The sequence below is a fragment of the Indicator indicator genome, chromosome 14, assembly GCF_027791375.1.
Source record: "Indicator indicator isolate 239-I01 chromosome 14, UM_Iind_1.1, whole genome shotgun sequence".
NCBI classification, from domain to species: domain Eukaryota; kingdom Metazoa; phylum Chordata; class Aves; order Piciformes; family Indicatoridae; genus Indicator; species Indicator indicator.
Window position 1 is genome coordinate 1,939,141 of NC_072023.1, and position 12,754 is coordinate 1,951,894.

A 12,754-nucleotide genomic window follows, 5' to 3' on the forward strand; every position below is an offset into this window, starting at 1 on the left:
TATCACTGAAATATTCCTGATTTATTACAGTGAGTGAGTTAGTTTTTAATTCACATTGCTACTGCAGGATATTTACTAGCAGTTAAGGGGGGGAAAAAAAAGAGAGAAGAGGGAAAGAAAACTCTGCATCTCTTACACAGAGGCTTCTGGTACAATCAGATTCATATGGCTACAGAAAAAGATTTTAAAAAAAACCAAAACCCAAGACATTTTTATCATCTTCAGCAGGAATAATCATCTCATTTTGTATGTTGTAGGAATTTGTATGCTGTCTTTATTTAGGCAGTTGATGTACACAGCAGTCCCCCATGTTAGCTTTCAAATGTCACAGGGTGAATACTTTTAAACAAAGTATTTTCTAATATCTGAAGCAAAAAGATCAAAGCCAGCTGGACACAGATTCTGAAGCCAGAGGAAATAAGAAAGGTGGGTCATGAGCATTCAAGAGATTGAGAGGTGACATTTAATTGTACAGTCACAGAATGATTTGGGTTTGGAAAGACCTTCAAGATTACCTTGTTCCAACCACCCCTGACGTGGACAGGGACACCTTCCACCAGCTCAGGATGCTCAAGGCCTCATCCAGCCTAGTCCTGAACACCTCCAGGAAAGGGGCATCAACAACCTCCCTGGGCAACCTGTTCCAGTGTCTCCCCATCCTCACTGGAATTAATTTCTTCCTAATCTCCAGTCTCAATCTGCCCTCCTCAAGTTTCAATCCATTCCCTCTCATCCTATCACTCCAAGCCCTTGGAAAAGTCCCTCCAGAGCTCTCCCGTAGCCCTCTTCAGGTACTGGAAGGCTGCTCTAAAGTCTCCTTGGAACCTTCTTTTCTCCAGGTGCTGGAGATGTCCTCTGACATCTTCACATAGAATAAGAGAACATAATACTGGGGTTTTTTTTCATACTCTTTCAGTACCTTTATCTGATCTCTTTTTTCACTACTGCATCCAAATCAGTCTCAATTGATGTTTGAATGAGAGAGAAATGCAAGGTAGCGTCCTAACTTACAGGGCTAGTTTGAAGGAGACTGGATAGATTGGACCATCCTTCACCACTTTTGCTGAAACATTCATTTCTGCACATTAGCTCAGCAAACTTTAATGTTTGGGGGTTAAAAATAACCCAAACAACAAGCAGTTGAGGTCTGACTCTGCAGCCCAGTGATCAGGGCTCTCAAATGGGACTAGGACACTGCAGTCTCTTTTATGCAAGGCTTGGCTTTCCCTGCAGTTGTCAGGAAACCTCACTGGTGAGGTTAAAAATTTTAATTAGGTTGCTAATCCAGGGAGTATTAATGGAGCCTTTTACTTTAGTTTCTGTAATTACATTGATTGAGGCCACATTTATACTGGCCTAATCACCCAGCTGTCCAAGTGAATTATGAAACGAGGTTTAAGTACAGATATGCTTCAGTGTAACAATGACAGGGCTTCCTTTCCTTGGGGCTGTCATGACTTAGGTAATTGTTTACTGGGAAATTTGGAGCTTCTCTGGGAACTTTGGAGAGCATTTCTTATGAGGAGAGGCTAAGGGAGCTGGGATCCTTCAGCCTGAAGAAGAGGAGGCTGAGGGGAGACCTCGTTGCTCTCTACAGATCCCTCTGAAAGGAGGTTGCAGTGAGGTGGGGGTTGGTCTCTCCTCCCTAGTCTCAGGTGACAGAAGGAGAGGAAATGGCCTGAAATCGTGCCAGGGGAGGGTTAGGTTGGAGGTGAAGAACAATTTCTTTGCTGCAAGAGCGGTCAGGGATTGGAACAGGCTGCTCAGGGAGCTGGTGGAGTCCCCATCCCAGGAAGTGTTCAAAGAATAAGCAGCTGTGACACTTGAGGAAATGGTTCAGTGGTCATGGAGGTGTTGGGTAAAAGGTTGGACTTGATGATCTTAGTAATCTTTTCCAACCTTCATGATTCTATGATTTAGTTCTGTAAAGCAATTACCCTATGCCAAACTACTATTACAACTAATACAAACAATCTACTACAAGGAAAAGTTTGAAAGTTTTTTTTTTTCTTTTGCTTTTACTTCCATGGTTTTGCTTCTTTGCCTTGCTAATTCCAACACCATTCCTAAACACTGAAAGCATTGCAAGCCCACAGGACCACAAATAAAGATATTTATGCTGGTGATAAACTTCCTCCATACTGATAAGGGAAAATTTACTATAGGAATGATCACTCTTAATTACATGGTTTGATTATTGGGATGGATCAGAGAACTTGTGAACCAATCTTAGGATTTTATGGAAATATTTATCTGACCAAATTTTTGCCCCATTAGTTTAATTTCTATCAGGTTCAGAATAACCTAAAATTTATCTTGGTTTGACTAAAGCCATATGAGAAGCCAAAATGTGCTCCTGGAAGCATGAGAAACTTGATCAAGTATATTTGACCTCAGCAAATGATTCTCAAGATGTCTTTCAGTGCTTCATTGTGTTCTAGAGAGGAAATTCTCCTCACCAAGAGATCTGCAATTCAGAGAATTTGGGATTGTCATAACCAAGTTGGGATTGTCAAAACCAAGCTGGGATTGTCATAATCAAGTTGGGATTGTCATAACCAAGCTGGGATTGTCATAAACTGAGGCTGTCATAACCAAGCTGGGATTGTCATAATCAAGTTGGGATTGTCATAACCAAGTTGGTATTGCCATAACCAAGTTGGGGTTGTCATAACCAAGCTGGGGTTGTCATAATCAAGTTGGGATTGTCATAACCAAGATGGTATTGTCATAACCAAGGAGAGATTTTCATAACCAAATTGAATTGTCATAACCAAAGTGGAATTTTCCTAACCAAGTTGGGATTGTCATAACCAATTTGGGATTGTCATAACCACGCTGGGATTGTCATAATTCAGTCTGAATTGTCATAACCAAGTTGGAATTGTCAACTAATCTCAGTGTGAGTACCCCTGTATTTAAAGGTATCAGAGCAGAACCAAAATGTTCAGCATGCTGGAGGACAGAGCAGACAACAGGAGTTGTCTTTATTACTAAATGTTCTCCTGGAATAACAAATGATGCCTACCAATAGTGTTAGTCAAAACAAGCAGTTTGGTTTTCCTACCCATTACTTAGCAACTGATGAGTAATACCAAACAAGCAGTGCAAGTTTGTTCTGTTCTAATGGACTGTCAAGAGTGGTTGATAACATTTGGCACCACCAAAAGAATGTTACAGCAGAAGCTCCACAAATATGTACATTATTCATCAGAGACCTCTATGACATTTCTCCTGCTCCTGTGTGACATTTACCCTGCTGGCAAATTGGAGTTTCTTCTCAGATTTAAAATATGGGTTTCCCATTAAATTTGCAAGTAAAAGAAAGGAAAGAAACAGTGAAGTATTTGCCAATCTGCTTTTGAGCATGCTCTTCCTAAAAGGGATGAAGGTTATTGTATTAAAAGCACTCATGGCAACTAATTTTAGAAAGCCATTTTCTTCCCCAAGAAGAAATCAACCAATTTTCACCATGTTAACAGCTATTTGGATTATGAAATGAGTAAATAATTGAGGGTCTGTGCTCTCTGTCTCACACTGCAGGTTCTGCATGGTCAGACATCTGTGTACTGGGAGCATGAGTGATTCTTTGCTCCTTTGTGTTTCTGCTTTGTTTAATGTTCCTGTAGCAGTAACAGCACAGTTCCTCCTCAGAAAGCAAACACGACTGCAGGAGCTGATCTCTTTTTTATGAGTGAGGTGGCATGAGAGTGTGTGCATCAGCTCCTCTGATTGCTTTTTTCTTTCACTAGTAAACTGAGTTTTGCTGCTTGAGCAATTCCTGATGATACCTTCACAAAGACATTAAGTGGGGCCAGGCTCAGGAGCTGTCCTATGATTGCATCAGGATTCATTTAGTTATTTGCACCTTCATTAGGTGCCCAATAATGTCCACTTCCTAATATTTAAAGGCATGATCAGAGAATCACGAAGTTGTTTTGGTTGGAAAAGACCTCTAAGATCACTGAGTCCAACCATCAACCCAACACCACCTTAGAACCATGTTCCCAAATTCACCTGACACTGGCAAGGGAAAGGACAAAGAATATTGCTCCTCTTTGTCCAAACTCATGGGAAAACACACATGGGCTGCTGAAAATTCAGTGAGCTGAGACTGTGGGAAGAGGTTAGTGGTGTTATTTCTGGTGTCCTCAGGTCAGAAACTGATGCAAACTGACAAGCACTGTGTTTGCCTGTAAGGGCTGAGATCTCCAGGGGTTTTAGTCAGCCTAAGTGAGCTCTTCTTCATACGTCTGCATCACTGTCTGGCATCTTAACTTAGGGAGCACTGGGACACAAATTGCAGAGGTGGCTTTATTAAAGCTGGTTAGCTCTAATGCTTCTGTAGCAAACTCAAACTGGCAGAACATGAAAAATGAAATGCTGCTCTCAGAAGATCAGACCATTCCGCCATTGTGTGGCCTCTTGATGAAGGCAATTAATGTGTTTGTAATTATGGGAACCAGAGCAGATGTCTCTGGCAGAACCAATGTGGTGCAAGTGTGCTGCACAGTGCTCTTCACAACCCTGACCCAACAGATACCTCAGGCACATAATGATGTTGTGGTAAAAACAGCATATGCACTATCCACTGGGTTCCTCTGGAAAAAAAAAAGGAAGAGGAAGGAGGAAAGAAAGTAGGGCTGGATGATCACTGAAAACTGAACTGGATGATCAGGACATTGACCTGCAGGAGCAGGTCCAGAGGAGGCCACAAAGATGATCAGAGGGCTGGAGCATCTGCCCCATGGGGACAGGGTGAGACAGTTGGGGCTGTTCAACCTGAAGAAAAGAAGGCTCCAGGAAGACCTTAGAGCAGCTTTCCAGTAGCTGAAGTCACCTACAGGAAAACTAGGGAGGGACTTCTTACAAGAGATTGTAGTGACAGAATGAGGGAGAATGAACTGAACCTTCGAAGGGGAGATTGAGACTTGAGATGAGGAAGAAATTCTTCGCAGTGAGGGTGGGGAGACACTGGAACAGGTCTCCCAGGGATGTTGTGGATGCCTCCTCCTTGGAGGTGTTCAAGACCAGGTTGGATGAGACCTTGAGCAACCTGGGCTGGTGGGAGGTGTCCCTGCCCATGGCAGGGGGTTGGAACTGGATGAGCTTTAAGGTCCCTTCCAACCCAACCCATTCTATGAAGCTATGACTGTGCTGCTGTGTTGACAATCTTAGGCAGATAGAAACGGAGGTTGTGTCCATTTCATCTCAGTTGATGGAACAAAGAGCAGAAAGATAAATAACAGGAGTTTGGGTTTTTTTCTTCTTTGTACAAATTTCTTTAACAAAATCAACTCCTGGCATCCTTAGAGAGTCCACACACTGCAAGTGGCTGGCACCTTCCATTCCAAAACCTGATATATGGGGTTTGAGAAAAGGTGATTGAAAATTCATACTTTAGTCCCCAGACCCAAATGACAGTTCATTCCCTCCTAAACCACTTGGTTATCTACACAGCAATGTTCATTTTTAATTAATTAAATGAGTTCCAAAATTGAATTGCTAGCAGTGATCTGGTTTTTTTCATCATCATATCAAGAAGATGGAGGAGGAAATACTTTCCTCTTTCCACTTGAGATAGTTGGACTCCTGAGCTGGTCTTTCCCAGATCTCAGTCCTGAAGTCACAACTGGCAATAAAGAAGAAATGCTCTGGATGAAGGAATCCTTTGAATTGCTCTCCTATCCTTACAAGAAAAAGAAAATAAAAGGTATTACATAATTCCCTCATGCTGCAAGCATGTTATAAGTAGCTTCTACTTACTTCTCTTTACATAATCTCTTACAGAAAGCAGCATCTTGACAGCATCATCAGAACCAGACAGACATTTCCAGAATGAATGGTCTCCACGGATGACAAAACCTGCAGGCATCCCCCCCAGCTTCACAGTGCAGATGTGACATTGCTGTCAGTGAGCTGCTGAGCTGGGGGCAGGTCAGAGAATCAAAGGAAGATAGAATGGTTTTTAGATAGGTGATCTTTAAGGTCCATTCCAACCCAAATCATTCTCTCATTCTATGACCTTATTTTACAACAAAGTCCTCTCTGAATTGGATTGTTCCTAAACCTACCTCCTGCCCTCTTGGCTCCCTTGTGGTACTGTTTGCCCTTTGGATAAAGCTGGGGTGATAGTGAACCCTCTCTAAAATGAGACCTCTTCATTTAAGTTCCCTGAAATGCAAGCCATGAATGCTTTTCATGACAAAGCCATTAGTTACTAAGTCAGAAATATCTGAAAGCCCAGGGTACATCACCCTCCCTAGCAATGAAAGTAATGGCTTCCCCATCCAGTTAGATTTGGCCAATTTCTGTATTTACTCAGAACCTTCCCTACAGTTTGCAAATAAAGAAGCCATTGCACTCCTGCAGAGTGTTCAAGAACAAATAGAGATAAAGCTTTGACATTCAGTGTGAAAGCAAGAGGCTTTGGCAGACTGGGAAACGTGCTGCTGGAGGTTGTAAAGGGCTGTGAGTGGCATTCTGAATTCATTATGGTATTTACAGGTTTCATTTGTGCGTCTCAGGGTTCGACCTGAGCTGAACATTGCACCACTTAAAATGATGGAAACCTAGACAAGCAGTTAAGCAATAGCCTGGAGCCTAAACCAAGCCTTTTAGTTGGAAACTTAGGTAGCTCACAGTCTCACAGTGTATCACAGGTTGGAAGGGACCTCAGGAGATCATCAGGTCCAACCCCCCTGCCAGAGCAGCATCACTTAGGGTAGTCTGCACAGGAATGCATCCAGGTGGGTTTGGAAAGGCTCCAGAGAAGGAGACTCCACAACCCCCCTGGGCAGCCTGTTCCAGGGCTCTGTCACCCTCACTGGAAAGAAGTTTCTCCTCATGTTGAGGTGAGATCTTCTCTGTTCAGGTTAGAACCCATTGTTTCTTGTCTGATCACTGTGTACCACCCAAAAGAGCCTGGCCCCCTCCACTTGACACCCACCCCTCACATATTGATAGACATTGATCAGATTCCCTCTCAGCCTTCTCTTCTCCACACTAAACAGCCCCAGGGCTCTCAGTCTCTCTTCACAGGGGAGATGCTCAAGTCCCCTAAGCATCCTCATGGCTCTCCCTTGGACTCTCTCCAGCAGGTCTCTGTCTCTCTTGAACTGAGGAGCCCAAAACTGGACACAGTATTGCAGGTGTGGTCTCAGCAGGGCAAAGTAGAGGGGGAGAAGACCTTCCCTAGCCCTGCTGGACACTTTTGTTGATCCATCCCAGGATCCCATTGGCTCTCTTGGCCACAAGAGCACATTGTTGTTCCATGCAGAACTTGCTGCCCACCAGCACTCCAAGGTCTTTCTCTGTGGAGCTGCTTTCCAGCAGGGCAGCCTCTAACCTGTCCTGGTGCCTGCTGTTATTTCTCCCCATATGTAGGACCCTGCACTTGTCCTTATTGAACTCCATGAGGTTTGCCTGCACCCAGCTCTCAGCCTGTCCAGGTCATGTTGGATGGCTGCACAGCCTGAGGGGTGTCAGCCAACCCCCCCCCCAGGTTTTTATCATCAACTCATTTCATCAAAATATGAAGCCTGCCTCCCTTTGCAGCTTTCCAAAAGTATTTCATGTGCTGCTGTTTCCCATCACAGAATTTCTCTGGAAAATTAAAGTAATAAAGTCTTAGTTTCTTGCTTGTCTAAATGGTAGCTGTGAGTGTCTCAGCAGGATGCTGCAAAAGCTGGAGGAAAGCAAACTTCCTTGTAGAGATATTCAGAGACAGCAACATGTTCATTATTGGGCACTAATCAGTGAGTGTCCTGTATTGTGTATTTTTAGGCTGGTTTTGAGGTGAAAAGAATGGTCCCTTTATGGCTGCTATGGTCAAAAGTAGATGGGGGTTGGGACTGGATGATCTTCAAGTTCCCTTCCAACCCAAACCATTCCATGAATCCATGAGCTAAGGTCACAGAGAACTGATGCAGATCAGAACTCATCCACATGAAACTCCTTTAAAGAGAACTTTTCCTGCTTTACCCATCTGAACCTCCAACACCTTTTCCTTAGCTAAATAGCACTGACAGTACAGCAGCAGAATTGCAGCTTTTGAGCACTATTTTAAGAACTAGGAGAAATGTTAACCTTTTGAAGGAGTGTGAGGCAAAAGACCAACATCTCAGAACCACCACAGCTGACTAAAAGTATTTTATGATCTTGTTACATCATCTGTGCAGCTATTGCCTTTTTCCAGACCAGTGCTTTTCTCATCCTGCTGTCAGTTCCTGCAAGAACCATAGGACCTTAAAGATATCCAGCTCCAACCCCCCTGCCATGGACAGGGACACCTCCCACCAGCCCAGGTTGCTCAAAGGCTCATCCAGCCTGGCCTTGAACACCTTCAGGGAGGAGGTATCCACAACCTCCCTGGGCAACCTGTTCCAGTGTCTCACCACCCTCACTGGAAAGAATTTCTTTCTCATCTCCAGTCTAATTCTCCCCTCTTCCAGTTTCAATCCATTCCCCCTTGCCTAAATCCTTACATTTTCTGATCCCTGAAGCCAAGACCATGTCTTGCTGACCCTCCACCATCAAAGGAGAGATCTGGTCTGGGATTCAGACTTCTTACCTGCCTTACCTTACAAAAAGAAGAGACTAGACTGAAAAAAACAAATGCAGGTGGAGAGCAATTTCTATGTCATTTGGAGTAAATCACCCCACAGCTCATAGCTGTCCAGCTTCCATTCCCTTCCTTTACAGATCTGCTGCCCTAATGAGTCTGTTAATAGATGGTCTTTCAATTTAATTAGTCTTTCCTCCAGGACACAGGGAGGATATCAGCCTCACTCTTCTCTTCACACTCTGCAACTCTTAGATACCCTGTTAATAGGTTTTTTTAATGACGAGTGTACAATTTTCAAACTAATTTGGGCTGGTTTTTTTTTAATCCTTTTTTTCACTTTTTTTTTTTTTTTCTTAAAGGCAGATGAGGGTTAATTTCCCTTCATTAATATGTTAATGAAATGCTGACAAGTGTTTGGTATTTTTAACATCATTAACTGTAGGGCTATTTCTGTTCTTTTCAAGCTAATTTTTTGTTGTTGTTGTTCAAATGTGCCTATTATTTTTTTGAGGAGCTCACCAATTGACTAAGAATAATGAAACAATTCAGTTCCAAAACCATTTAAAAAATCAATAAAATCACAGCCTTTAGATTCTCCTCAGTCTTTTGACAAGGAAAAAAACAAAACAAAACAATACAAAGAAATAATCTTATGATACAAGTTGAGAGGTGATCTGTTGGAGAGCAGCACCATGGAGAAGGACCTGGGAGTCCTGGTGGACAAGTTCTGCCTGGGACAGCAATGTGCCCTGGTGGCCAAGAAGGCCAATTGTATCCTGGGGTGCATCAAGAGGAGTGTGTCCAGCAGAGCCAGGGAGATTCTCGTCCCCCTCTACTCTGCCCTGCTGAAACCTCACCTGGAGTATTGCATCCAGTTCTGGGCTCCACAGTTCAAGAGGGACAGGGATCTGCTGGAGAGAGTCCACAGAAGGCTGCAAGGATGCTGAAGGTCCTGGAGCACTACCCTATGAGGAGAGGCTGAGAGCCCTGGGGGTGGTTAGTTTGGAGAAGAGAAGACTGAGAGGGGATTTAATAAATGTCTACTAATATCTGAGGGTTGGGGGTCAAGAAGGAAGGGACAGGCTCTGCTAAGCTGCACCCTGAGATAGGACAAGGGGCAATGGATAGAAACTCCAGCACAGGAGGTTCCACCTCAACATGAGGAGGAACTGAGCACTGGAGCAGGCTGCCCGGAGAGGTTGTGGAGTCTCCTTCTCTGGAGACTTTCAAGACCCATCTGGATGTGTTCCTGTGTGACCTGCACTAGGTTATATGGCTGTGTGGTCCTGCTCTGGCAGAGGGGTTGGACTTGATGATTTCTGGAGGTCCCTTCCAACCCCTAACATCCTGTGATCCTGTGAACATCATACAGGTTGCATTCACGCATTTCAAGATGAGCTGATCCTGATACATGGTATCAAGGATTCTATCTGGAAAAAAATGAGCTGTTCTGTATCTACCCCTTGAAGTGAACAGCCATAAAGCTCCTGGTGAAGACTGCTAAAGGTAAAAGATGGAGAAACTCTTCTGGAAAGAGAGTTGTAGCAGTCTTTGACCTTCAGTGTTAGGAGGTGGTAAAGCAATATGCTATTGAGGGACAGCAAAACAGAGTTTGAGCCAGCTCATGGTTGATTTCAGGTCTGGGTGAGTAGTGGTAGGTGTGGTGGGGGAACCACTGTGTCTTTGATTCTGAACACAGCATTTGGTACCTGGCTGTGCTGCTGATCACCTCTGAAATGTGTCTTATAGAATCAGAGAATGGCTTGGGTTGAAAGGGACCTCAAAGATCATAGAATGGTTTGGGTTGGAAGGAGCCTTAAAGATCACCCAATTCCAAGCCCCCTGCCATGGGCAGGGGGACCTCCCACCAGCCTAGGTTGCTCATCCAGCCTGGCCTTAAACACCTCCAGGGAGGGGGCATCCACAATCTCCCTGGGCAACCTGGGCACCCTCATAATAAAGAATTTAGATGGTTATTATTTCCTTGAGCTCTGCCAGGGAAATTTTACTGATTTATTTCAGACTTTGTTATGCAGAGGGCAGATGGATTTAACCAGCAGAATCAAAGCAGTTAAGCAAATAGCAATTTCTGAGAATTCAGTAAAGGTTATGTGTGCTCAATAAGATTCCTTTTAATATTTGTTTCATGCTCTTAATTTACATGTTTAATCATCAGAATTGAACATTATGAACTGAAGCTTTTGCCTGGGGCCATGAAGCTGGGTGATAGTGGAGAAAGCTTTGGGTTCTCTGCTGATTTTGTGTGTGTGAACAGATCCTCAGACTCTCTGAGTAATCATGTTTTCTCTCTGCACAAGAAGCTACAACTTTTAATTCCTTGCTGGGCCAGATGGTTAGATGTGCTGTTAGTAATTGTTTGAGGCTGCTGGTATTTAGGAAAGAAATATTTTGCTGAGTTGCTTTTGAACACTTGTGGGATCAAATGAGAAGGGAGAATGAAATTTGAGAACTTTGGAGTTTTGAAAAAGTGAGGAAACACAGAAAAAATTTCCTCAAAGAGTGCCTGAGAGTGTGTCTTAGCTGAGAAAAAGTCTTCTTAAGCCCCATCCCTGGATGTTTTTGAGGCCAGGCTGGATGTGGCTCTGGACAACCTGATCTAGTGTGAAGCATCCCTGTGCTTGGCAGGGGGGTTGCAACTAGATGATCCTCAAGGTGCCTTCCAAGTCTGGCAGTTCTGTGGTGTTGTGTGATTCTTCTTGCTTTGAATTTTCTGTTAGGGACTGCATCCATTAGACAGTGCCAGTAATGCATCCACAAATATAACTGATAGACTGAGTGACATTTAGCAGTAATCTCCTTTCTGATATTTTTCCTGCCTTTCCAAGTAGTTTAGTGTCACTTAAACTGGTTATATAAATAGTGAAGTGATATTTATGTAAACAGTAAAGGGAGATTTATCAGGTGGTATAAAAATCAATCAGATGTCAAATGAATTATTCTCTGTTGATGTATTTCACCTGTCAGACTTCTCCAGTCAAGACCAGAGCTTGCCATGGAATATTTAGCATTAATTACTTCCTACAGCCAGACCACAGCAAAAATCATAGAATCACAGAATGGTCTGGGTTGGAAGGAACATCCAAAGCTCATCCAGTCCAACCTCTCTGCAGTCAGCAGGGGCATCCCCAACTAGATCATGTTGCCCAGAGCCCTGTCCAATCTCACCTTGAATCTCTGCAGGCAAAGGGCCTCAACTACCTTCCTGGGCAGCCCATTGCAGTGTTCCATCACCCTCATGGTGCAGAGTCTGTTCCTAACATCCAATCTCAATCTGCTCTTCTCCAGTTTGAAGCCATACTCCCTCATTGTCCCTGCAGTCTCTCTCCATCCTTCTTGTAGCCCCCTTCAGGTACTGGAAGGTGCTAATTAGGTCTCCCCAGAGCCTTCTCTTCCAATATCTCCTTTCTCTCATGCAGTTCTCCATACCCATTCTCACACACAGACTTCTGCACACCATGATTTCATTTCCAGTTTATAAGTGCATGTAAGTCCTGAGGAATGGAAAAGACATTCAATGTTTCTCAGCAGATGGCACTTCAGGGTGGGAGTTGCTTAATAGCAGGGAAAAAAAAAAAAAGGAAAAAAAAAGAAAAAAAAGGAAAAAATTTCATTTTAACATTGCAGTCGAAATTGAAATGCTAAAATAGGGTTTTAAAAAAAAAAACAGTTGCCTTGGTAAAGCCAAGACATCTGGTCTGCTTTGACTAATAATTCTGAATCAAAGTTTCAGAAAGAAGGAGAAACTATGAACCAGCATCCTGCTGCCTTTCACTCTATTGACTCCCAAATTAAATTGGTTTGACACAGAATCACAGAATGGTAGGGGCTGGGTGGGACCCCTAGAGATCACTGAGTCCACCCCCCCTGCCAGAGCAGGATCACCTAGGAGAGGTCACACAGGAATGCATCAAGAAGGGTCTTGAAAGTCTGCAGAGAAGGAGACTCCACAACCTCTCTGGGCAGCCTGCTCCAGGGCTCCAGCACCCTCGCACCAAAGAAGTTTCTCCTCATGTTGAGGTGGAACCTCCTGGGTTCTAGCTTGTACCTGTTGTTCTTTGTCCTGTCACAGGGCACCACTGCAAAGAGCCTGGCACCTTCAGCCTGACACCCACCCCTCAGATATTTATAGACCCTCTCAGCCTTCTCTTCTCCAGACTAAACAGTCCC